Below are 23,233 nucleotides of genomic sequence, written 5' to 3'. Positions count from 1 at the left end.
CCCCTCCATGTAAAGCCACAGATTATCCCTCCTTGCACATAAATACCCACTTACCTGAATGCGCCCAGAGCACCTCCGAGGTGCCGATGCCAACCTTTCTCGGGGAGGGATTATCGGCGGAGCGCTGGTCTCTGCCGACGCACCTGAATGTGCAGCCACTGTAAGCGGCTGCTAGGGCCATCAGCCCACGACCCAACTCCCCACCACCTGACAGGCCCCTGCCCCTCTGGGGATGGTAGGTCTGCAGGGGTTGTTGGAGCAGGGGCGGTCAGTGGGGGATGTCGGGGTTGGCCGGCGCGGGCATTACAGCACCTCACTGGGCGCTTCGGTCTTCCAGGCTGTTCTCTGCAGCTCAAAACACAGAATACCAATGGTAGTCTTCCCTATTCATAATCCCTCACACAGCTGGAACTGTTCTGGGAAACACAGAGCTTTTCCACCTGTGTGGGGGATTATGGGTAGGGAAGATGGCCATTGCTATGTCGCAAATTTATGATGGGAGATGCTGCAGCACCAGTTGCCCGACCTCCATCAGATCTGGAGGGCACTATGAGGCGCCTTTGGATATGAAAGAGATGCTGGAGCAGCCTTTCAGGGCTGCTGTCTGAAAGGTGAGTTCTTAGTTTTCAATCCGCTCCTGTCACTGGCCTCAAGGCGGATGGTTCACCTGAAATGGCCTATAGTTGCTGGTTTCCTGCATTAGTGTTTGACAATTGGTCAGGAAAATGTGGAAACAGTAATGATAAAAGATGCATTGCAATTCTGTGTGAGTCATTGCATTAAAGGATAAGCTTTACACTAGAATGGTTTTGCAACAAGGGCTAATTTGAAAAAAATTGCTGCTTCCTTGTCAAGTTATGAGAGAACTGTCTCAAATAAAATGTACAAATGCACACAGAAGAGCACCAAAAGGATTTTAACATGCAACATGCAAAATCTTGAGGGATTCTTCAGATCTGAAAATAAACATTAAATAAAAATCTGTGGCTTCTCTGAAGCCCTCCATAAAATATTGCGGCAAACATGACAAAAAGAGCACACCTGCTGAAAGTTTCGGTTTGGTGGATGCAGAAACAGCTTTTGATGTTGACCTCTGGCCCCCTAGGGGTAAAAGGGTAATTTCTCGTCACCATGAAACTGGTGTTCAAGGATATTACATTACAATATGATCAACAAAAATGATACTTCAACACAGCTCTGCTGCTGTAAGAGCCGATCACAACAGCAAGAAATAGACTAATGACAAAACTCCTCTACTGAACATAAAGCAGCGTGCGATCAATACACTGAAAATTTCAACTGCCAATAAAAACGTACAGAACTTGAAAATGACTTAAAAGCTCTTTTTTGGGTTTGGCTCCGTCACTCCCTCCCTTTTAGTTCAAATTCCATTTCCTAGTTATTTTGCTTCATTTCGAGTCCCATTGTCATGCTTTTATTTTGTTTAAGCAAATTGGTGGATTTATTGACTATAAATTCCACTTTATAGCTGGAGAATCTTTTAAAATCTCTATTGTCAGTTGCAGTAAGGTGGACATTAAGTCTCCCTTGGCAGGTTATGTAATGTTTATGGATGATACAGCTGAAAAACTCCACTGGGAGCCATGCTTAATGTTTGACGAAAGGCCATGGCAAGCAGACATCAGCCCCTTAATTATCCCCAGCTATTTGTATTTCTATAGATTCTTTTACTGTGAATAATATTTGTTTAATGTGAACCCACCCCCAAAATGTGCACTCATTACTGTGTGTGCACAACCTCTCTGCTTTTAGGAGAATAATCCCAATTTCTGAAATTTTGCATTTACACCACCACCCTGGTAAATTGGCTCTGCATGAGAGCACAGCTAGATAAAGGGGCAAAGCGAATGGTCCAAAGCACAACTTTGTGTTCTTTTTGCATTTTAAATTGATTTATATGGTAAATTACACACTTAGACAATCTACTTTTTTTTATCAATAATGATTTGGAGTTTGGTCTTTAATATTCATTTTCTACTCTGTTAGATCATTTTTTAATGTGACTTAATTAAATATTTAATATAAACTTAACAAATTACCCAAATGCAGCAAAACCGCTGTGCAGTGTGCTGGTTGGAACTTGCTCAGACAATGAGCTCTGAGTTACAGCTGCGATCTCCAGGAGAAGCGGCCAAGTTGTCTTCAGGAGAGCAGGGAGAAATCAGAGTGGAAGGATTTACCTACGCAACTTAAAATTCACAAAAGATTATAGAAACAGGCGTATCAGCTCCTTTTATTTCTTTGAAAGGGAATATATAATCAGTCTAATTCCCCTACTCTTTCTGCATATTGATTCAGAAATTTTTTTTAATTATATATCAGATACTTTTTGGAAAATACTATTGCATCTGCTTCATTACCTTGCATTATTTTGAATACATCCTATTAATTACCTCCTCTACTTGAGGCAGAACAATCATACCTTCTCTAATCTTTCCATATTTCAGAAATCTTACATCCCTCATTCCATCCTGATAAATTTCTTCTCCAACCCCCATCAAAGACTGCATCATTCCCAAAATTAATGCATTGAATTGACAACCCTTTCTGCTGGGTCCAAATAAATGATTTAAAACACAATCTCGATACATTAATAATCAATTTCATTTAGACCTGAAAATTTTTGAGTCCCTGCCTCCATATTATCTGATATAAAGATGAAGAATTTAATACAAATTCCAAATTTAAAAGGGAACTAAAGAAAATAAAATGAAGGTGCTAAACTATCAATGGGTTAAAGAATTTCAATCTATTACAACTATTGCAGTTGTTTATTTAAATCCCTCTGCCTTCCCAGTGCCTCCAGCATCACTTTTAAGCTGCCACTAAGATTGATAGACAGTAAATCCCAACAAAGATTCCACTATGTAACCAGCTCTACTTAGGAAAACAGAGTTTAATCCAAGTTAGATCAGATAAATTTCTCTATCACAAAGGAAGAGCCCCATGACCCATCTTACTTCATTCACCCAGAAAGACCTGTTTAAATATGTAGATCTAGTCTATTCACCTCCATTGCATTTTCAGATGTCCAATTTGAGTATTAACCACTCATCTTTAACTTTCAGACATCATTAAGTAAATAAGAAATCTGTAGATGCTGTGATCTAGTGCAGTAGGCAGAAATGTTGTAAAAACTCAGTAATCACGGAAAACCAAAGGCAGCTGACCTTTTGCACAAACGTCCTTTTTCAAAAAGCATGGAAAGTAGGGCTCAGGTTTAAAATGTCAACTGCCTTTGGTTTTCCATGGATGTCGCGTGACCTGCTGAATGTATCCAGCACTTTTGGGTACTTTTCAAGACATCAGACTTCATTTTGAGCATTCGAGTCGGTGTTCATTTATTGCACTCATAATAGAGTCCAGTTAGAAAGCCCTTTCCAGTTTATCTACTCTGAATGACCTCTGGCCACAAAGTGGCACAAATAACATCAATTAAACATAACAGAATGTGGTTTTGATACAGCAAGTTCTCCTATCTTTTAAGCAATAGCTTCAGCAAAACAAAGGCACACATATAAAATAGACTGAAGATAAACAGAACATTGAACTCCATACCTTGAAAAAAATAGCATCTTGCTCAGGTCTAATTCAGTTTTGACGCCATTAATTCTGAAGAGAAAACACAATAAACAAATGACTTTGGTCTTGAGATATTTACTGCAGCTGAAGGGCTGAACACGAGTTAAAAGGATACTTTGTGCTACATGGACCTCTGACTGACCTCTGTGAGGAGAAACAGAGTCCACTCAGGTGCCCTCTACAAATTAAAAGTACAGTTGCTTTATACATTTGACTATTGAAATGAAATCTATTGATTTGATGCAGATTACATCACTGGAAGAGGAAAATTGCCGTGGGCAATTTATTTACTACATTGTGCTGTGGAAATGCAATGTGGCAGCTGACCTAAATTTGTCTCAAGAAGGAAATAACATGTGCTGATAACAATTTGATTTTTTTAAATTTAGTCCTAAAATCACAAATTTACAAATGTAAACATACTTTTATTTTTAAATATGAACCCAAAATGTAGGGTGGTAAAGACTGAATGTTGATGCCATTTCTGAAATTCAGTTCCACTACAGGGTGGAAGGTGAATGGTATCTCCTAGTCCCTTGTGAATAAATCCTGAAGATTACATGTATCACTTTTAAGAATACACTTCACATTTCTTTGTTATATCAGTCTTTCTAAGATATATTTAACATGTAACTGATAATGATATTTTCTGCAAATGGTGTTAAAATCTGTTTATATCTTCTAATGTTCCAGTGCATTTGTTGACAAGTGTAAAATTTGCTGTGATCAGTTCAAAATCTCTATAGTTCTGGGTGAGGGAACTTTTGCTTCAGATTTCTCTCTAGAGAGTTTACATGAGCAAATATCAGTTAATAGCAATAGCTTTAAAACTGATGTTCCAGGTGCTAAAGAGCCAACCAAAGCTCATTGTCAAGATTCAAACACAAACATAGACTGAAGAAGTGACTGGTATCAATGAAATGATGACCCAGCAACAAATCAGTGCTTTCAGAAAATGAGAGCAAACTATTGATGAGAAACTGTTGTGTGACTCAATTTCAAATGCCTGTGGCCCATTTAACTCAGCAACAATTCAATGGACAGAAATTGGAATAATTCAATCTTTCCTAAATCCAGGTCTGTAAATTTGAATTACATGAATGTTATCAATTGTAGGTAAGGAGAACTGATGATTGTTGATGAGAGAAAGCTGTATAATATACAATATTTGCTCATGAACCATAAGGAGTACAAAACTATAGGTTTAATAGGTGGATTCTTCTACCTATGCAAATAGGACTGAGTAGAAGCCATCCTTATTCCAACTTGCAAGCTGCTTGTGGGTCAGAAATGTTTGGTGTCCTTATCAGGAACTTTGTAACATAACATAACATTCAGGCATGGATTTATACACCTGAATTTTGCAATCCATGCAAGTACATTTTATATTGTTCCTGCTGTAAAACTAAAGTTCTCATTCTTTGTACCAGAAGGACAAATTTCACTTCAAATCTCCAATTTTAGAAGCACTTACAAAGAAGACCTAATTTCAAATCCAGGATGTTCCAAGACAATTCATGATTTCTTGATAGTTTACTTATACGATCTTGTATAAAAATTATTGTTGAAGATTCCTAATATTGTGCAAGTCAATTCTTTAATATCTGATGAATCAGTTGTAAATAATACATAAACAGGAGACTTGATGCTTTAAATCCTTTAAGAAAAGTGCTACATCAGAAGAGGGCATCACAATTTGTATCAAATTGCACACAAAACCTATGCTAACATAGGTGATTAAAAAAAAATTATTGTTTATAAATATTTGTTTTGGTCTTATGCAAATTAAATGTGACATTTTGGAAAAAGGATTGCAATTACTTGTTTTGTTCCACTCCAATAACCAAAACAACAGCTAGTCTCCATGTCAAATAACATCATTTTGTCATTCTAATTGTCCGCGAAATTAGTGCACATAGTTCCAAAGTGTGCCCATCGTTGTGCATTGTCAACCCAAAAAAGGTTCTGCAAAATGTTATTTTAAACAGAATCCAAGCAAATGCTTGTAAGCCAACTCAGGTGTGCCCTATTAATTTATTTCCTTCCCTGTATTTCTTTGAAATCCCTGCCACCCCACTACACAGTATTGATTCCTCTATCCTTCACAAATCCCAACTGCAGATTACTCTCTCACTGTCTTCAACCCTCTGACCAGACAGCTCTGGGTTTATTTTTGCTCCCATCTATTTCAATTTAGTAATCCTCCATTCTGGGTGTGACCCAAACACCGTCTCACTCTTGCCACGAGCATTTCTATCCTCTCTCCCCCACAGTTCCTCTGTGTGCTCCTTACAGATACAGTGCCTGAAAGAAAGGCACTATCGTAAAATTGAGGCAATGGCATCTGACCCCTTGGGTCTTGAGTTTCCAATTGCCAGGCCACACAGTGTCTGGTCAGCATACTCTGGTGTGTACTGACAAATTTCTGGACCACTTTGTTAATCAGATGTAATCTAGCATCTAATCCTATATATTCCAATTTGAGGATAAATTACACTTTTTACTTTATTAGGCTGTTTGATTTATAATCTAACCCTTAAATTCACATTAAGCTGTTATGCAAAATATAGACATAAAACACATACAGTTCAATCATATATTTAATTAAAGAAGTTGTGCCTCATTAGTACTGGTGACAAAGCATCATAATGTACTAGACAAACACAAAAGCTGCAGATGCTGGTATCTTGAGCAAAGAACTAAGCTGGTCAGACAGCAGCCATGGATAGAAATAGCCAGTCAATGCTTCGGTTCAGAACCTTTTATCAAGATGAACAATGTACTGTTCTTTTTACTTGCTTTTTTTTTCCCCCCAGTTTTTTTTGCTTCAGTTCTGTTATCATTCAAGTAAGACAATGTTGAGTTCACACCAATATTGTGACTTACCTACATTGACCTATAAGAAGTACAAAATGGATTTTATATCATTCTATTCTCCTCCCATGTTCACAGGAAAGATCGTCCAAGAATGAATTTAGAGCTAGTAAACCAAATCTGCAGCATTTATTATAATCAAATGTTACACACATTTCAAGCACAGAGCCACAAAGCTATGAGTATGTGATATTTATTAAATAGTTTTATCTTAATGCAATAGTGTCCAAAGCGGTTAGCCACTTAAATGCAAACTTGTTAAATAATCGACAAAGAGGCTTAGAGTATCTTGAATTGTTCTTTTGGTATTTAGATCTGCATTTTAGTTGGATCAGAGAACATTATAAAGCACATGCTATTTTTGCTGGTCAGAGACTTATACACTGTTAAAATTACAGGCTTTGGAAAATCCAATGGTTTACAAAGTCTGAGTTTCCAAAAATATATTAAAGCCATACTAGATTAGAAGAAGAAGAAACATAAAAGGCCGTCATTACCCTCTAGAAGTGATCCAGATTAGATTGTGAACTAATGAAAATCATACTGATTTAACCAGCAGTAATTTAACGTTGTACAGTATGACCTTTTTATTCCACAGAAGATCTGTGAAAGATAGTGATATCCAGGTATAATCAATACATACATCCAGAGCTCCACATATCCAAAAGATTCCCATGGAGAATCATTTGCAGTTAAGAGTAGATTATTCACTAGTATATCCAGTGAATATATATAAATCATGTCATTATTTTAAAGAACAAGGGAGCTACCTTCAGTGTCTTCCCCATTGTTTATCATACATCCAAAAGGTTATTGTATAATTGTTTCTCGGAGATCACACTGTACAATGACCACATTTCGAAAGCATTGTCTGCATAGAATCAAGAATTTGTGAAATAACATTTGCATTGAGCTCTTAAATCTTTAAAAGTATACTATATTTATCAAAAATAGTTTGAAATTTTTAACTTTGGTTGGAGCATGACTTTTTTGTATTCATTTATAATCCACTGAATGATAGACATGTCCTTTTTATTTGCAACAGATGGTGCAGCATCATGTCTAGATGGGGAATTAAACTGAATTTTAGTATCAGGCTATTAGTCATGGAATATTAAAGGTATAGCTGAGTTAGGGATGGCTGCTGGAGATGTATTATGTGCAAAAATCCCAGAATCTCAGTGTAAGTGAAATCCAAGAACCGGTGACCCACTTCTGTTTGAAATGCATTCAATTTTCTAAAAATAAAATAAAGGGACAACTCCTGGCATAGTCTGTGACTTCACCCCAAAAACAAAAACTCATTGTTAATAAAAAATTCTTCTCATGAAGCCAATGGCACAATCAACAGCTTGACTCTCCTGCTGGTTCACTTGAGTTATTCCAGCAGTTTATTTAGTTGTTCAGGATCCCAGCATCCGTAGTCTCTTGTTTATGTAGCTCCTGATGTACTTTGGCAGTCAACCTCAATTTATCTCTGGGAGGCAAAACACGGACTGAGATTGGTATCCATGGTTTGGAAAGAGAAGAAACCCCCTCAGAGAGGAATCTGTGTAGAATTACAATTGTGACAATTGTAAGTTGCAGGTTCTCCATGAATAAAAAGGGTTGCAAGCAAAAAGCGTGCATATCAGGGCTATCACCAAGACTGTCAAGGGTTTTAATGAGTTTGTTCTGTCAGTTCCTTTCAATCTGTAAGTTGTGAATTTTCATTGTATGTAAAATTTTCACAATCTATTTTTGTGCATTCAACAGGCTCGTCATTCTGTAGTTCTAAAAGTTCTGCATAAATTTGATGGACTTATAGCAGGGATCAGCATGTATATGACATTTGCAAAGCTCTACCCACAGGTGCACTAGGATTTTGCAAAAGAGTCTATTGAAGATAATATAAATTTACAGACTTTTTCCATCTGTTTTCCTAGCATAGATCCTGTACTTTACTAATTGTAGTGTGAATAAAAGCTCTCATGACTGCAGGGAGAACAAACACTTTTATTAGCTTGTAACTAAGGGTAGGGTTCAAAAGTAGTCTTCAGAAGGATTCTGGGTTGAGGCGGGAAACCAGGGTTATATGTGAGCAGATGGGGGTGGAGCCAGCCATCAGCACAACACCCAACCAGTGAATCTCAGTTCACTGCACTAATAAAATTGGGAATACTCTATCAAATAAAGTTAAAACTACCAGTCCAAAAATATGGAACAGGATTGCACAGGAACAGGCCCTTTGACCCACAATGTCTGCACTGTTTTCAGGCAAAAACTTGTAAATGCAACATAACTGCACATACAGAAATAATATTAAACAACTACAATCAGATTGATGAATAAAATAGAATTTGAACTGGATTCATGTAAATGGTCAGTGCATTTTGATAAATCCTGAATTTCTTGAGTGTAAGAGGAAGACCCCAAGATACCAAGTCTCTCTAAAATGGGGGTAGGTCAAAATATATGTGAAATTTCTTTTGGCTTAAGATTTAAGATTTGGGGTACATTGGTAGCTATGGATCCAAATACCACCAGCTTATTGCAAAGTCACCTTTTTCCCCCTTGTACTGGAATATTTATAATCTATCTACCTTTTCTGTTTATTGTCTCTTTTTAACTCAATTTATGCATTCTATTGTATTTTAAAAAAAAAGTTCCTGTTCAGATTCAGAAAATAAGAATTTTGGTCCATATGTACATTATATGATGTATATGAGAATGAACTTGCTATCGAAATCAGTTACGTGCAAAAGCACAGGGATGGAGTTGCATTACTAGACCAAACTGGGGAGGAAATTCGGAGCTTATGTTGTTAGCCTAGTTTATCTTGCCTGACTGAGTTCTCCAGAATAAAGTTAAGCATAGTGTTAAAGAGTGATTTCTTATTTCTTGACAACAGTTAGGCTAAAATTATCCTTCACTTTTGTTCTGATGTATTCAGGAATTACATGTCTGTCTCTTCGAATGGACAAAAGACCACAGGGCATATTGTGAAAAAAAAATTTGCTGTTATGTCCTGGTTAAAATTCATCCTCAACCACTATTGTCAAAATGGATTAAATTGCCAGTCAGTTAATTTGTTGTTTGGGGCACCTTGCAGTGTGCAAACAGGCTAGTTTACATAACACATTTCATAATTAATTTAATACCTATGATGCATTAGATGGTTTTAAATAACCACAGATATTTTCAGGTTTTTCTTTTGCATTTTGTAAAGCATTTGATTTTAGATATAGTATTACAAATACTCATGTGAATGTCATTAGTCAGCTTATTAATGTGTACCTGACATATTTGTAGAACTGCAATATAGTTTCAAACATTCCAAGATTTCGCACTGTTTATCAAAATTTGTATAATATTAATGTAGCGATATCAAAATTGTTTGCATATGGATTTGATTTACAACAATCTGAAGGCAATTATAAATTTATGGAAAACTTAAAGGCATGGTATATTTTTTCACAGCCTCTCATGTGGAACCTTTAGCATCTGGGGTTAATAAATTACCACGAGCTTTCTGTTCTCTTTTCTGCAGGTTTTTATTGCCGACTGAGGCAGCACTTCATTCTGATGGTGAGAAATGAATGTGTCTAACATGTGTGGATGATATCATACCTCAAGAGCAATGAGCTCATGAGAGATACTTTACATTGCACAGAGAAATTTCTAACCTATCACATCACTGGATGCTGCATATGCATGACTGCTTAATGTGCCATAACAATTCATATGGAGGCTGTAGTTTAGTCTATTTCCTCATCGTCTGAAGAAGTCTCAAATTTGAGGCCTCTGTGCAGAAAATGCCAATCTCTGATCTCTGATAGAATGAATTTAGAATACATCATATATTCAGTTTTCCTCCTCCTATGTATACCCCCAGGAATACAATTTCCCTGAGCTAAGAGCCAAGGCAGAACAGAAATTTGCAGGCCAACAGCGTGCTTCTGGCTATGAAGACTGGGGTTCAGATTAATATGTGCAACTCCACAAATCTCTTCTCACACACACCTATCCAGAGGATGAAGAAAAACTTGATTTGATCAGCATTCTTGCACTTTCCCTCTCTTCCCTTTAAACTTTATCACAATCTTTCTGTATTCTTCTACTTTATTGATATTGCTAAATTTAGAACTACTGGATTTTGAACTCTTTGTTTTTTCCATTTTCATGAGAAACAAACAATCTGAAAATCCCATAAAACTCACCATTTCAAGCTCTGGAAATCATTGCCTCTTTTTTTCCACTTGCAAAATATATGCTTGAGGTATATGATCAAAATTTCCTAATTTACTTTGTTTTTGTTTAATATTATGACTTCTAAATGCCTTGGCTTAAAGCCGATTGAATGGTAATTTTGTGAAGGAATTGCATATAAACCTGAAAATAATATTTACAAGTGAATGGGTAAAGACTCAATGACTTGAACTATTTGGGGTATCGCTGCTTTTGGAAGTGAAGAATGCACCAGCCTACCTTGTAACTAGCCAGATTATTCTGACACCCAAAACATCCTTTGTCTAATGTCTACCAGTTTGTTTAACATTTCAGTAAGAAAAGAGAGGACCATTCAACCTATCTTGACTGTGCAAACTGAAATAAAGCTTGCAGCCCATAACCTTTCAACTTCAGGTCCTGCAGGCCACAAGTCTTCACACTCACACCCAACTATCATTTAAATGAAGGGTTCTGCTCTAATAATGTATAGGGACGCCAATACCCCTGAGTGTAAAGCCCTCCAAAAGGTAGTGGACACAGCCCAGGACATCACAGGCAAAACCCTCCCCATTAATGAGTACATCTATAGGGAACACTGCAGTCAGAGAGCAGCAGCAATCATCAAAGACCCACACCACCCAGCACATGCTCTATTCTTGTTGTTACCATCAGCGAAGAGGTATAGGTACCACAAGACTTCCAGCACCAGGATCAGGAACAGCTGCTTCCCTTCCACCATCATACTCCTCAAAGACAAATGCAGAGACTCATTTAAGGTCTCTTACTTGTGTACTTTATTGATTTTCTTTTCTTTTTTATTCTCTCTGTGTTGCACAGTTTGTTTATATTCATTACCTGCTTACAGTTCTTTATTTGTATACATGTATATGCTGCGTACACCTTTTTTGTTTTGAACTATCAATTAGTGGTAATTCTGCCGCACCCGCAGGAAAAAAAGAATCTCAGGGTTGTATGAGATGTCATGTATGTACTCTGTCAATAAATCTGAAATCTGAAAATCTAATACTCTTTCAGGCATTAAGCTTTGCTGGTGATAAGGTTACTTTATTGTATGATGTTGAAGAACCACCTTCCTTGCTGCAGAAAGTTATGCAGGATTCTTTGCCTTAGCACAATCACAAAATAATTACCATTGCATGTGACATATTCACCTTTCCAATGACATCTGTTATCCATAGCTTAATGCACATATGACAGTGCACCACATGTTATGCAGAAGTTCCTGAAACCATAGGAGTTAGAAAGTCATTAAAAGACGCGAGGTTGTTTTACGAATTTGTCTTTGATGTTAATAGTCTTTCATGAAACAGCTGAAAAGAATGAATTGGCTCTTCCCAGGTGTTCGGACAACACAGCTGCATGTGATCATGTACTTCAAAGGGATCACTTGGTTCATTTAAAAAATGAATGAAATAATCTATTACGGGCAGCATTCAGTTTGCATTTAATAGCTGCAATGACTCAGGCAAACTCAGGTATTTAATGAGGTCTCGTGCTTTTTTGGAATGGAACAAAAGGTTCAGAGAAAGCAAATGGCTATTTCAGATCACAACCTATTGACCTTTCAGTCAAGTACTACACAATCATTCTTGTCTAGAGTCTTTGTGAAATGTATTCAACAAGTACAGCATTTCTCTGTTCATTCCTTTTCTCCAAAAAATGCTTGGTTTAATTATTTATCGATTCTCATGGTTCCTCTTCAACTGAATCATCGAATTTCTCATTGGCAAGCCCCCCATCAATGTGGATCGGAAACACCACCTCCTCCACACTGGCAATCGACACAGGACAACCAATTACACTCATTACTCTGTGTAATGCATGTCGAAAGAACCAAAGACTTGTTGATCCAAACCAAGGCTTTTATTAAGTAAAAGACTGGAGTCTATCACAAGTAGGTCGACCAGTCCAGAATGACCTGGTCTGGCTAGGAGCAATCCTTTAAGACCTGCCAGTAGGTGTGGCTACACTTTCAGCCAATCACAGTCATCCTACTACCATTTGTACATATGTACATATACACATTGGTGATAGAATCTGTACTATCACACTCTACAGATAAGATCAGCTCCAACACGATTGATAAATTTGCCGATGACAAGACTGTTGTTGACCAAAAACTGGAAATGATGAGTCAGAATATAGAGTGGAGATCAAGAATCTGATTGGGTGGTGCCAGAACAACAATCCTGCTCTCAATCTCACTAAGACCAAGGAACTTATTGTTGGGTTTAGGAAGGGGAGGCCAAGGGACCATGCACCTGTCCACATTGATGAGATGGAGGTGGAGAGGGTTAGTACCGTCAAAAACCTGGGAGTCCATATTTCAGAAGAACTCTCGGAGCCAGCACATTGAGGCAAAGATAAAGCGCACCAATACCTCACCATTCTGAAATGTCTGAGGATGTCATTGAATAGTCTGTCAAACTTCTACAGGTGCACTGCGGAAAGAATACTGACTGGTTGCATCATGGCCTTATTTGGTCATTCAACTGCCCAGGAATGCAGAAGTCTGCAGAAAGTAGCAAACATAGCCAAGTCCATCACAGGCTCTGACCTCATATCCACTGAAGACATTTATGTGAGATGCTGCTTCAAGAGGGCAACCTATGTGATAAAGGACCCTCATCACCATCGTCACAACCCCCTCTCATGGCTATCTTTGGAAAGAAAGTACAGAAGCCTGATCAGCACCTCTTTGTTCAAAAACAGTATTTTTGCAAATACTATTAAGCTCTTGAACCACCCATTACTATGCTAAACATAAATTACTTTGACACCAAGAAAACAACTGCCTGAAAATTGCAATGCTACTTTTTTTCTGTGCACTATGATAACTGTGAATATATATCATCTATCTGACTTTTGTATTTTCACCTCTAGTCATTGCCCTTCCACAGCCTATAACCTCATTGCTTTCCCAATTTACCCACTGCCCAGTTCTACCTCCTACCCAAGAATCACAAACCCATTTGTGCAGGTCGACCCATTGTTTCTACATGCTCCTGCCTCACTGAACTGGTATTATTTTCTACTCCATTTTGTGCCCGCTGGTCCAATTTCTCCCTACCTATATGGCAGGAAGAAGGATATTTTGTGTAATATTACATGATCTGCAGTATTATATTATGGATTTCAGTTTGTTCGGTGGACTTCATGAAATGACGTTACTTTTCATTCTGCAGAATTGTGAGTTATCTGCACATGATCTCATAAAGATGTTCCTCTATACAGACTGGCAAAGACTGACCTCGTGTTTCACAGCTTGCTTCTGTTCAGTTTACACTTGGGTCGGGTTACATTTGGCCCATTCTTACCCAATGCAATTTCTACTAAGTACAAATTCCATTGCTACATGAGATTGACAGCCTCTTATCAGACTTGCTCGTTGATTGGTTCAGAGTAAATTCCTATAGTTAGTCGTGGTGCTAATTGGTCCTTTTGAATTGCCTTGACCACCTTACTAGAATGCTGCAAAATCTAGCTTTTACTCTTATTGGCTTTTAACCCCTTCCTTCCTCAATATCACAATAAAGGAATGGTGAACTTGATCCGTGTTACATGTGACATTTTTATTATTAGAATTTTATCAAAAATCCACCCATTTTTATGATAGTTACTTGATACCTGGTTCATGAATGTCACAGATTATTCTGCATCACCAAGCTCCATGTCTCTGGATGTGTACAATTTTGATCTACAGAGTGCAATAGATCTTTGTACATCCATCCAAATTTAGTTCCATGAATTTAGTACAGGAGGCCTGCTTTAGTGTAACCTATAGGGGATCTGGGTGACCAGATGACAGAGGCACATCCATTAAGTTCCTTTCCTTTCATTGCAGATCCATTGCGTGTCCCCACCAGACACCAGGCAAATCACAATCTGCAGGCACCAGTCAACTGCAAGCAATTCAAGGCATCTGATACCTCAAATCAAATTATGAAGATCCCAATCCCTTCACATCAAGCTCCAATCCTATCCCCCCCGCCCTCTTCCCAAGACATTCTTAACCCAATGTGTGATATTTTGTGATCTCTGAGTGAGACAAGGATTTGTGCACAAATCATAGAAATATATTACCCATCAACATCTTGGACATTACATGCAATAGAATCTAACTCCAAAGTTCCAGAGCAGAATACAAATTGTCCAGAATACAATGGTTTAATGCACCTTTCCTAGTGCAAACTGATTTCTAGCTGGGAATGTCTTTTTTAAATCAAGTCATTACTAGAATATAGTTAGCTGGATATTACCACACAGCTGATTTGACTCGGCTTGCCTTTTCATGAGAAGATGCTAGACATGAATACCCTACCATCCTATTTCATCTAACTCCATCTGCAAGTCCTCCATAGTTTCTTCTCCATAAATGCATGCTGCTGTCTCATTGATACAAACTGGAAGAAAGTGCTATAGCAGCTCTTGAGGTAAAAAGTTTCTTTTGAATTCCTTCCTGGATATATTTGTGATTATCTTATAATTTGTCCTTCTTCTTTGGATACCTTTGTAAGTAATTAATAACTATTTTAATTTCCTGCAAACCGTTCTTAGCTTTCTGCAATTTGTTAGTGATTTTCCTGAACACACACATGGAATTAAGATGTCTCTGCAGTGAAATTGTTTCCATATTTCCAATGTGGATCCAGACAAAATATGTAAGGAATCTACCAAAGGGATTGCCAGAAAAATTTCAATGGAGATCTTAGAAGTTTGAATCTCAAAAGCTTGATTTTCATCCACATAACTTGCACCAATCAAATATGATCAAAAATCCAGGAGGTCTTCCGAATTAAGAGGAACTCTGGGGATCCTTTATCCATTATTGATCCCATCAAATAGCTCCTAAAATAAGATCAGGACCTCTGCCACATACATGGTTTACTTCTCTAGTCATACCCTGTGGTGTCAACTTGATATCTGCTGGGGCGCTGAACCATCTTCTATACTGCTGCGCAGGAGAAAAAGGGGTTTGTAGTAGGAGCCTGCCCCAGAAGGTAGGCTAAGCTGATGGAAATTCAGATATTCCCTGTTTATGCTCAGATAGGTAAAGCATAATAACATGGAAGGGGCCATTGTATCATAACCTCAACATCAGTTACAGTGCCCTCTATAATGTTTGGGACAAAGACATTTTTTTCCTTCATTTGCCCCTGTGCTCCACAGTTTTACATATGTAATCAAATAATTCACATGCAATTAAAATGCACATTCCAGGGTTTATTCAAGGCTATTTGTATGCTTTTTGGTTTGACCATGTAGAAATTACAGCACTTTTTATTCATAGTCCCCTCCTTTCAGGGCACTATAACGTTTGGGACATTTGGCTTTGCAGATGTTTGTGATTACGCAGGTATGTTTAATTACTTCATTAGTGTAGGTTGAGAGCTAGACTTGCTTCTAAGCTTTTGATCACCTTTGGAGTCTGTAGTTGCCATTTTTCAACGAGGATCAGAGTTATGTCAATGGAAGTCAAAGAAGCCATTATGAGGCTGAAAAACAAGAATAAAACAGTAAGAGACAACACCCAGACCTTAGGATGACCAAAATCAACAGGAAGGAATTCAAAAGAAACTTCTTACCTCAAGAGCTGCTATAGCACTTTCTTCCAGTTTGTATCAATGAGACAGCAGCATGCATTTATGGAGAAGAAACTATGGAGGACTTGCAGATGGAGTTAGATGAAATAGGATGGTAGGGTGTTCATGTCTAGCATCTTCTCATGAAAAGGCAAGCTGAGTCAAATCAGCTGTGTGGTAATATCCAGCTAACTATATTCTATTAATGACTTGATTTAAAAAAGACATTCCCAGCTAGAAATCAGTTTGCACTAGGAAAGGTGCATTAAACCATTGTATTCTGGACAATTTGTATTCTGCTCTGGAACTTTGGAGTTAGATTTTATTGCATGTAATGTCCAAGATGTTGATGGGTAATATATTTCTATGATTTGTGCACAAATCCTTGTCTCACTCAGAGATCACAAAATATCACACATTGGGTTAAGAATGTCTTGGGAAGAGGGCGGGGGAATAGGATTGGAGCTTGATGTAAGAGACAACATCCAGGATGACCAAAATCAACAGTCTTTGAAACATCAAAAGGAAGAAAGAGCATACTGGTGAGCTCAGTAATTGCAAAGGGACAAGTATTCCGAGGAAGACCTCCCCTGCTGATGGCAGAAGAATTCTCATCCTAATGATGAAAAATCCCCATACTTATTTATTCTCATGAAGTCTTCTGCACACAGTTGTCATTGGCATATTCACACCTGCCTCCTGAAGAGTGTTTCTGATCTGTTGGACATAGATTGTAGATTTTTCTTCATTATGATGAGAATTTTTACTGTTTTATTCTTCTTTTTCAGCCTCATAATGGCTTCTTTGACTTTCAGATTCAGATTTCAGACTTATTGTCAGAGTACATTCATGACATCACATACAACCCTTTTTCTTGTGGGAGCGGGACAACTCTGGTCCTCACATTGAAAAATAGCAACTACAGACTCCAACAGTGATCAAAAGCTTAGAAGCAAGCCTAGCTCTCTTATACCTGCACCAATGAAGCAATTAAACATACCTGAAGACTCACAAACACCTGTGAAAGCCAAATCTCCCAAACATTATGACGCTCTGAAATGAGGGGACTATGTATAAAAAGTGCTGTAATCTCTACATGGTCAAGCCAAAATGTGTGCAAATAACCTTGACTAAATTCTGGAATTACATGTGAATTGCTTGATTACAGATTTAAAACAGTGGAGCGCAAGGGCAAGAGAAAGAATGAACAGACTGGGATCTCTCTCTCTCTCTCTCACAAGAAAGGAGGGTGGCCTAATACAGATCTTTCAAATTATGAAAGGTTTTAATAGGGTGGATACAAAGGTAATGTTTCCACTTTTGAGGAGGAACATCTCCAGAGGCCATAATTATAAGGTGGTCAGCAAGAAACCCATCAGGGAATTGAAAAGTAATGTTATGACCCAAAACATGGAACTTGTTTTTATAGGGGGTAGTTGAAACAAATAGCATAGCACAAAAGTATAGACAAGCTTGGGAGAAGGTAATATAGTGTTATCCTCACAGATTTAGTTGATGAAAGTTAAGAGGGGTCTCAAGTGGGATATAAAGACTAGTATGAACTGGTCAAATAGAAGCATTTGTTTCTGCACCATGTGTCTTATGGAACTCTATAATATGTAATAGGTGACTGTAGGACCAGCTACAGCAGTGGTTCTCAACCTTTCTCTTTCCACTCATATACCACTTTAAGTAATCCCTATGCCATAAGTGCTCTGTGATTAGTAAGGGATTGCTTAAGGTGGGAAGTGAATGGGAAGGGGAGGTTGAGACTCACTGCTCTAGACCCAATTGTTACTGAAATATTTTGCTTGAGAAAAATTGTCATTGGCCCATTTCCTTTGGAGTTATTAAACCGTATATATAATGAGTCAATTAGGCACGATTAAAACAGTGGTTTTAAACTTTTTCTTTCCACCCACCTACCACCTTAAGCAATCCCTTACTAATCACAGAGCACCAATGGCATAGAGATTGCTTAAAGTGGAATGTGAGTGGAAAGAAAAAGGTTGAGAACCACTGAGCTACAGATACTCAGGAAAAATCATAATTCATGGGCTGCCTTTAGTGGATATCAATTATTTAAGAACAATGTCAGACAATTAAAACTATACAATACGTGGAGATGTAGCTCTAGGAATTCCTTTGCTTTGTATGTTTGTGACACAAAAGCAACTCCTTTATATTTTGATTAAGCTGAAACACTGATATCAAGATTATTAACATTACACAAATGGATTGTGATTTTGTTTTTGTAACCTCTTATTGTATGAAAAGAAAATTCCAGAATTCATCTGTGTAATGTAAATAATCTTGGTTTAGTCACTCATGAACATCAAAAGTAAAAACATTTCTAATGCTTTCCTATATACAGTAATTACTTTTGTTGACCTCATGGGTATTTTTTAAATAGTTGATGGGAACTAAAAGAAGATAGTGTTTTTTCACCTGTGTTAACGTTGTATTTTTCATTGTCTTTGAAGTCTTACGACTTCAGTGGTTGGGAGTGAAGGTGGTGGGGTTTAACTCTCCACTACCAGCTATGAGTGATAGCTTGTTATTGCTGATACCAGTTAAGCTAGCTTTCTGCTTCTTAAAACCAACATCTCCTAGCCTGGAGACTAGTTTGTAGAAGGGATAGGATTACAAATTCTACCTCCATCCAAATGCATTCAACTTTCTAGATTTATAAAATCCATTGGTTATGTTGTTCAGAGTCTGTAAAAATAAGTATTTTGGAGTCACTAAGGATCAAAACAAGTATTAAAATCTATGCTGACCAACCCACCAATGAATTCACAAATATGTTCAACTTTTTACTCTGAAAGGGTGTGGCACCCACCTAAATCAAAAAAGCTTCAATTATACCAGTGCCCAAGAAGAGTGTGGCAACCTGCCTAAATGATCTTCGACCAGTGGCACTTAAATCAACAGTGAAGTGTTTTGAAGGCTGGTGTTGAAGCACATTAGCTTCTGCCTGAGCAGTGATGTGGATATATTTCAATTCGCCTATCGTAGCAACAGGTCTATACTTGATGCCATCTCACTGGCTCTACTCAAAGCCCTGGGACACTTGGACAGAAAATAAGCACACATCAGGATGCTCTGTATCGACTACAGTTCAGTATTTATCACCATCATCCCCTCAAAACTGATCAGCTGCGGGTGTGTGCAAAGCGACATTCAGGTGGCAGCGCTGAAGGCGCTGTTCTGGCTCCTGAAAGGTCCGCAGCAGGGAGAGGCACCGAGGAGCAAATGCCGGCTCCTGTCGACTGTGGCCATTGTCCCGCCTGCTTTCAGGTGGCTAGCGAGAGCACTCAGAAGCGGAGAATACACCTACCTAAGGAGGGTTGGGTAAGTACTCCTCGGGTCAAGGTTCTCCGCTTTCAGGTGGCCTCCCAACAGCCGCATTCAGGTATTTTAGGTAGCTTTACGTTGGGATATTCTGGCCACCTGAAAGTGGCTAAAGATGATATTTTGAAAATAACTTGATAGTAAATATCTTGGGGCAACCTGAAGTTATGAATAAAGTGTTAGAATCATAGAAAATTATTGGGATTACTAATATCTTGAAATAGTAAAAATAATGTAACATCATTATAACAATATGAAGAGACAAAATAGTTGTCTGGTCAGGTAGGAATGCATTGTACTTGTTTAATATCTAGAGAGAATGATCTTCTCACCAGCTTTGAGAGTACATAATGAAGAAGCATCTTTTTGAAGAGGTGTGCTGTCAATTTCTTGCCCTGATTACAGTGATATGTAATATATGAAAGGTAATTTATCCCTTTGTAACTTATTACAATGACGTTTCTTTAACTAAACCATGCTGATACTTATTAAGAGATTCAGGCAGGTATTAACACAGGCTCAAGGTAAGCAATCCCATGATCAACAATTCTGATCATTAACCTGAAATCTTGCATCATCCAATCAAGAATGGTGAACTATTAAACAAGAAATGGGAGGTGGTGGCTCCAAGATGATTGCTGCCACAATGTTATTGGGACGTTAGTGTTAAAGGCAAAACTTGGGTATTAGCCGAGTGGATGATCCATCTCAGTGTCTACTGAGATCCCCACAGTTATAATAGTATGTCCCCTGCCATATTGATTCACTTCATGTAGTATCAACAAATGGTTGAGAGCACTGCAAAGGCTACACAGTCACAATATTGGCATCAAATTAACTAAGGGCAAAATTGCCTACACATGTCCTGTCCATAAAAAAACAGAACAAATGTAGCTTGGATAATTACTATCTCTCAATCTCATTCTACTCTCAATCCTCAGTAAAATGATGGAAGTTGTCAACTGGTGCTTTTCCTATCATGTGTTTACCAATGCTGAATTTCGGTTTAGCCAGGACCAATTTGCTACACACCTCACTCAACCCTGTCCTAAACATGGGTCAAGTAGCTGAATCCCAGAGGTGAGGCAGCAGTGGTTATCCTTGACATCTATAGAGCCCTTGACCAAGTGTAGAGAGCTTGTAAATTTGTAGTTAATGAATATGAAGGACATAAACATTCGAAGAGATGATGTCATACCTTGCACAAAAGTAGATAATTGTGATTGTTGGAGGTTAATTATCTCAATTCAAATATTGACATCACTGCAGTTCCTCAGGGGAGTCCCAGATTTAACCTCCATCAGATGCTTCATCACTGATTTTACATTCACCAGAAGAGGGGGTATTTGCTCATGATTACCCACTGTTGAATACAATTTGCAAATCCTCAACAAATGAGTCAAGGTCTACCCATTCAAAAGGAACAGCTAAGTAGCAAATAATATTTGTTCCATTAAGGTTCTAGAAAATTGTCATACCCACACTCCTGTTCGGCTCCGAATCATGGGTCCTCTACCGGCATCACCTACGGCTCCTAGAACGCTTCCACCAGCGTTGTCTCCGCTCCATCCTCAACATTCATTGGAGCGCTTTCATCCCTAATGTCGAAGTACTCGAGATGGCAGAAGTCGACAGCATCGAGTCCACGCTGCTGAAGATCCAGCTGCGCTGGGTGGGTCACGTCTCCAGAATGGAGGACCATCGCCTTCCCAAGATCGTGTTATATGGCGAGCTCTCCACTGGCCACCATGACAGAGGTGCACCAAAGAAAAGGTACAAGGACTGCCTAAAGAAATCTCTTGGTGCTTGCCACATTGACCACTGCCAGTGGGCTGATATTGCCTCAAAACGTGCATCTTGGCGCCTCACAGTTTGGCGGGCAGCAACCTCCTTTGAAGAAGACCGCAGAGCCCACCTCACTGACAAAAGGCAAAGGAGGAAAAACCCAACACCCAACCCCAACCAACCAATTTTCCCCTGCAACCGCTGCAACCGTGTCTGCCTGTCCCGCATCGGACTTGTCAGCCAAAAACGAGCCTGCAGCTGACGTGGACATTTACCCCCTCCATAAATCTTCGTCCGCGAAGCCAAGCCAAAGAAAGAAATAATCATCTTCAACAAGACACCCAACTAAATATTGAATTTGATATTCAATACATTATCATCTCCATAACCTCCAAAACCAAAATCCCTGGGGGTGGGGGGGGGGGGGGGGGGAGGGCGTGGTGGTGGAGAGGAGGAAATGGGAGGTGGTGTCCACATTGACTATCTCAACCAAATCAATTATATAAATATTAAAGCAACACAGACAGGTCAGAGGGTGCATTCTCTGCAGGAAGCAATTCACTGACCACTGAAAGCTTTTCCACCATCTAATCAGAAGACAGATGCAATATAGTCTGCATGTGTGTAGCTATCACAGCGCTCAAGAAAATCAAGATCTTCATAGCAAGGGAGACATATAATTAGCAGCCTTTCATCATCTTCCATAACTGGTGTAGAGTGGCTGCTGTTTGCATCATTTCCAAAATGTACATCAGTTACTTGTCTAGGCCACTCTCATAGCATCTCCCAAACCACTTCTGCCAAGGACAAGGGCAGTAGGTACATGGGATCACCACCAGGTTGTCTCACATGATCCTTATTTGGAAATGTCCTTCATCTTCTCTGGCTCCATATCCTTGAACTCCCTTTTCTAACCATTGTTGTAGTGTCTTGATCTACCTCGCCCCCCCCCCCCCCCACTCCCAAGTGATGTGATCTACCTGGATCGTTGTCCAAAGGGAGTGCATAAAATCACTGAGGCCCCCTTTCACCCTGCGCATAGCCTCTTTCAGCAGCTTCCATTGGGAAAGGGATACAGGAGAAACAGAGCCTCCACCTCCAGGCTGAGGGACAGCTTCTTCCCACAGGCAGTGAGAATGCTGAACAATGAAAAGAACTGCACACATTAATCATCCAAGACTCTCATATGTACAAAATAATATTTATTTATATAGATAAAATGCTTGTCTTGCAATATGTAATGTTTGTATGTGTGTTATGTCTGGTTGTGTGTCTGCATGTTTTGCACCGAGGACCGGGTTGTACTTGTACAATCAGATGAAATAAACATGACTTGACTCGATCAGAAAAAAGTGGAGCAGATCACGAAGGTGACTCACTGCTACCTTCTCAAGGGCAATTAGGAGAATAAATCATGGCCTTTGCATGAGACTCAGAATAAATTAAAAAGATATATACCTTCATTGCTCTCTAGATGACAAAACTATTCACTATTCTGAGCTGCATACCCACTTGAGTAAGGCATTTAATGTTAATTAAGATGCAATAATGGATGATGGTGGAAACATCAAGAAAAAAAAGGCATACTATGATGCACAATTAGAACAACTTAGTTTATTAACCTTTTTCAAGATGATATTTGTGGGATTGATAATGTAAAGCCACTTAGTGTAGATTCCTTTTTGATTTAGAGTTTCAATATTTTTAATGCAAACCTGTTTTGATCATAATGCTTACACTTTATTCATTTGGTGGCCAATCTAGATACTCCGACCTATCATTTAAAACTGCAATTGGAGTTGGTT

At 38.6% G+C, this 23,233-nt stretch overlaps 1 protein-coding gene across 6 annotated transcripts in view; it reads right to left on the bottom strand.

Annotated features, from left to right (window-relative positions):
* Nucleotides 1-23,233, bottom strand: part of ppp2r3a (protein phosphatase 2, regulatory subunit B'', alpha) — a 315,951-nt gene that overhangs the window by 229,388 nt on the left and 63,330 nt on the right. For 2 of the 6 annotated variants that reach the window (XR_011344060.1, XM_069896592.1), the window contains exons 2-4: nucleotides 3,580-3,633; nucleotides 2,061-2,161; nucleotides 1,042-1,101 (exon numbers count right to left, since the gene is read on the bottom strand). The gene's annotated coding sequence lies outside the window, so the exon portion shown is untranslated. Of the gene's footprint in view, nucleotides 1-1,041; nucleotides 1,102-2,060; nucleotides 2,162-3,579; nucleotides 3,634-16,126; nucleotides 16,203-23,233 lie in introns of all 6 variants that reach the window. The other 4 variants (XM_069896593.1, XM_069896595.1, XM_069896596.1 and 1 more) reach the window with 3 other exon arrangements.

This window comes from Narcine bancroftii, chromosome 9 (genome assembly GCF_036971445.1).
Source record: "Narcine bancroftii isolate sNarBan1 chromosome 9, sNarBan1.hap1, whole genome shotgun sequence".
Lineage (NCBI taxonomy): Eukaryota > Metazoa > Chordata > Chondrichthyes > Torpediniformes > Narcinidae > Narcine > Narcine bancroftii.
The sequence above is the reverse complement of the archived record's forward strand: the minus strand, read 5'-3'. Positions and strand labels throughout refer to the sequence as shown.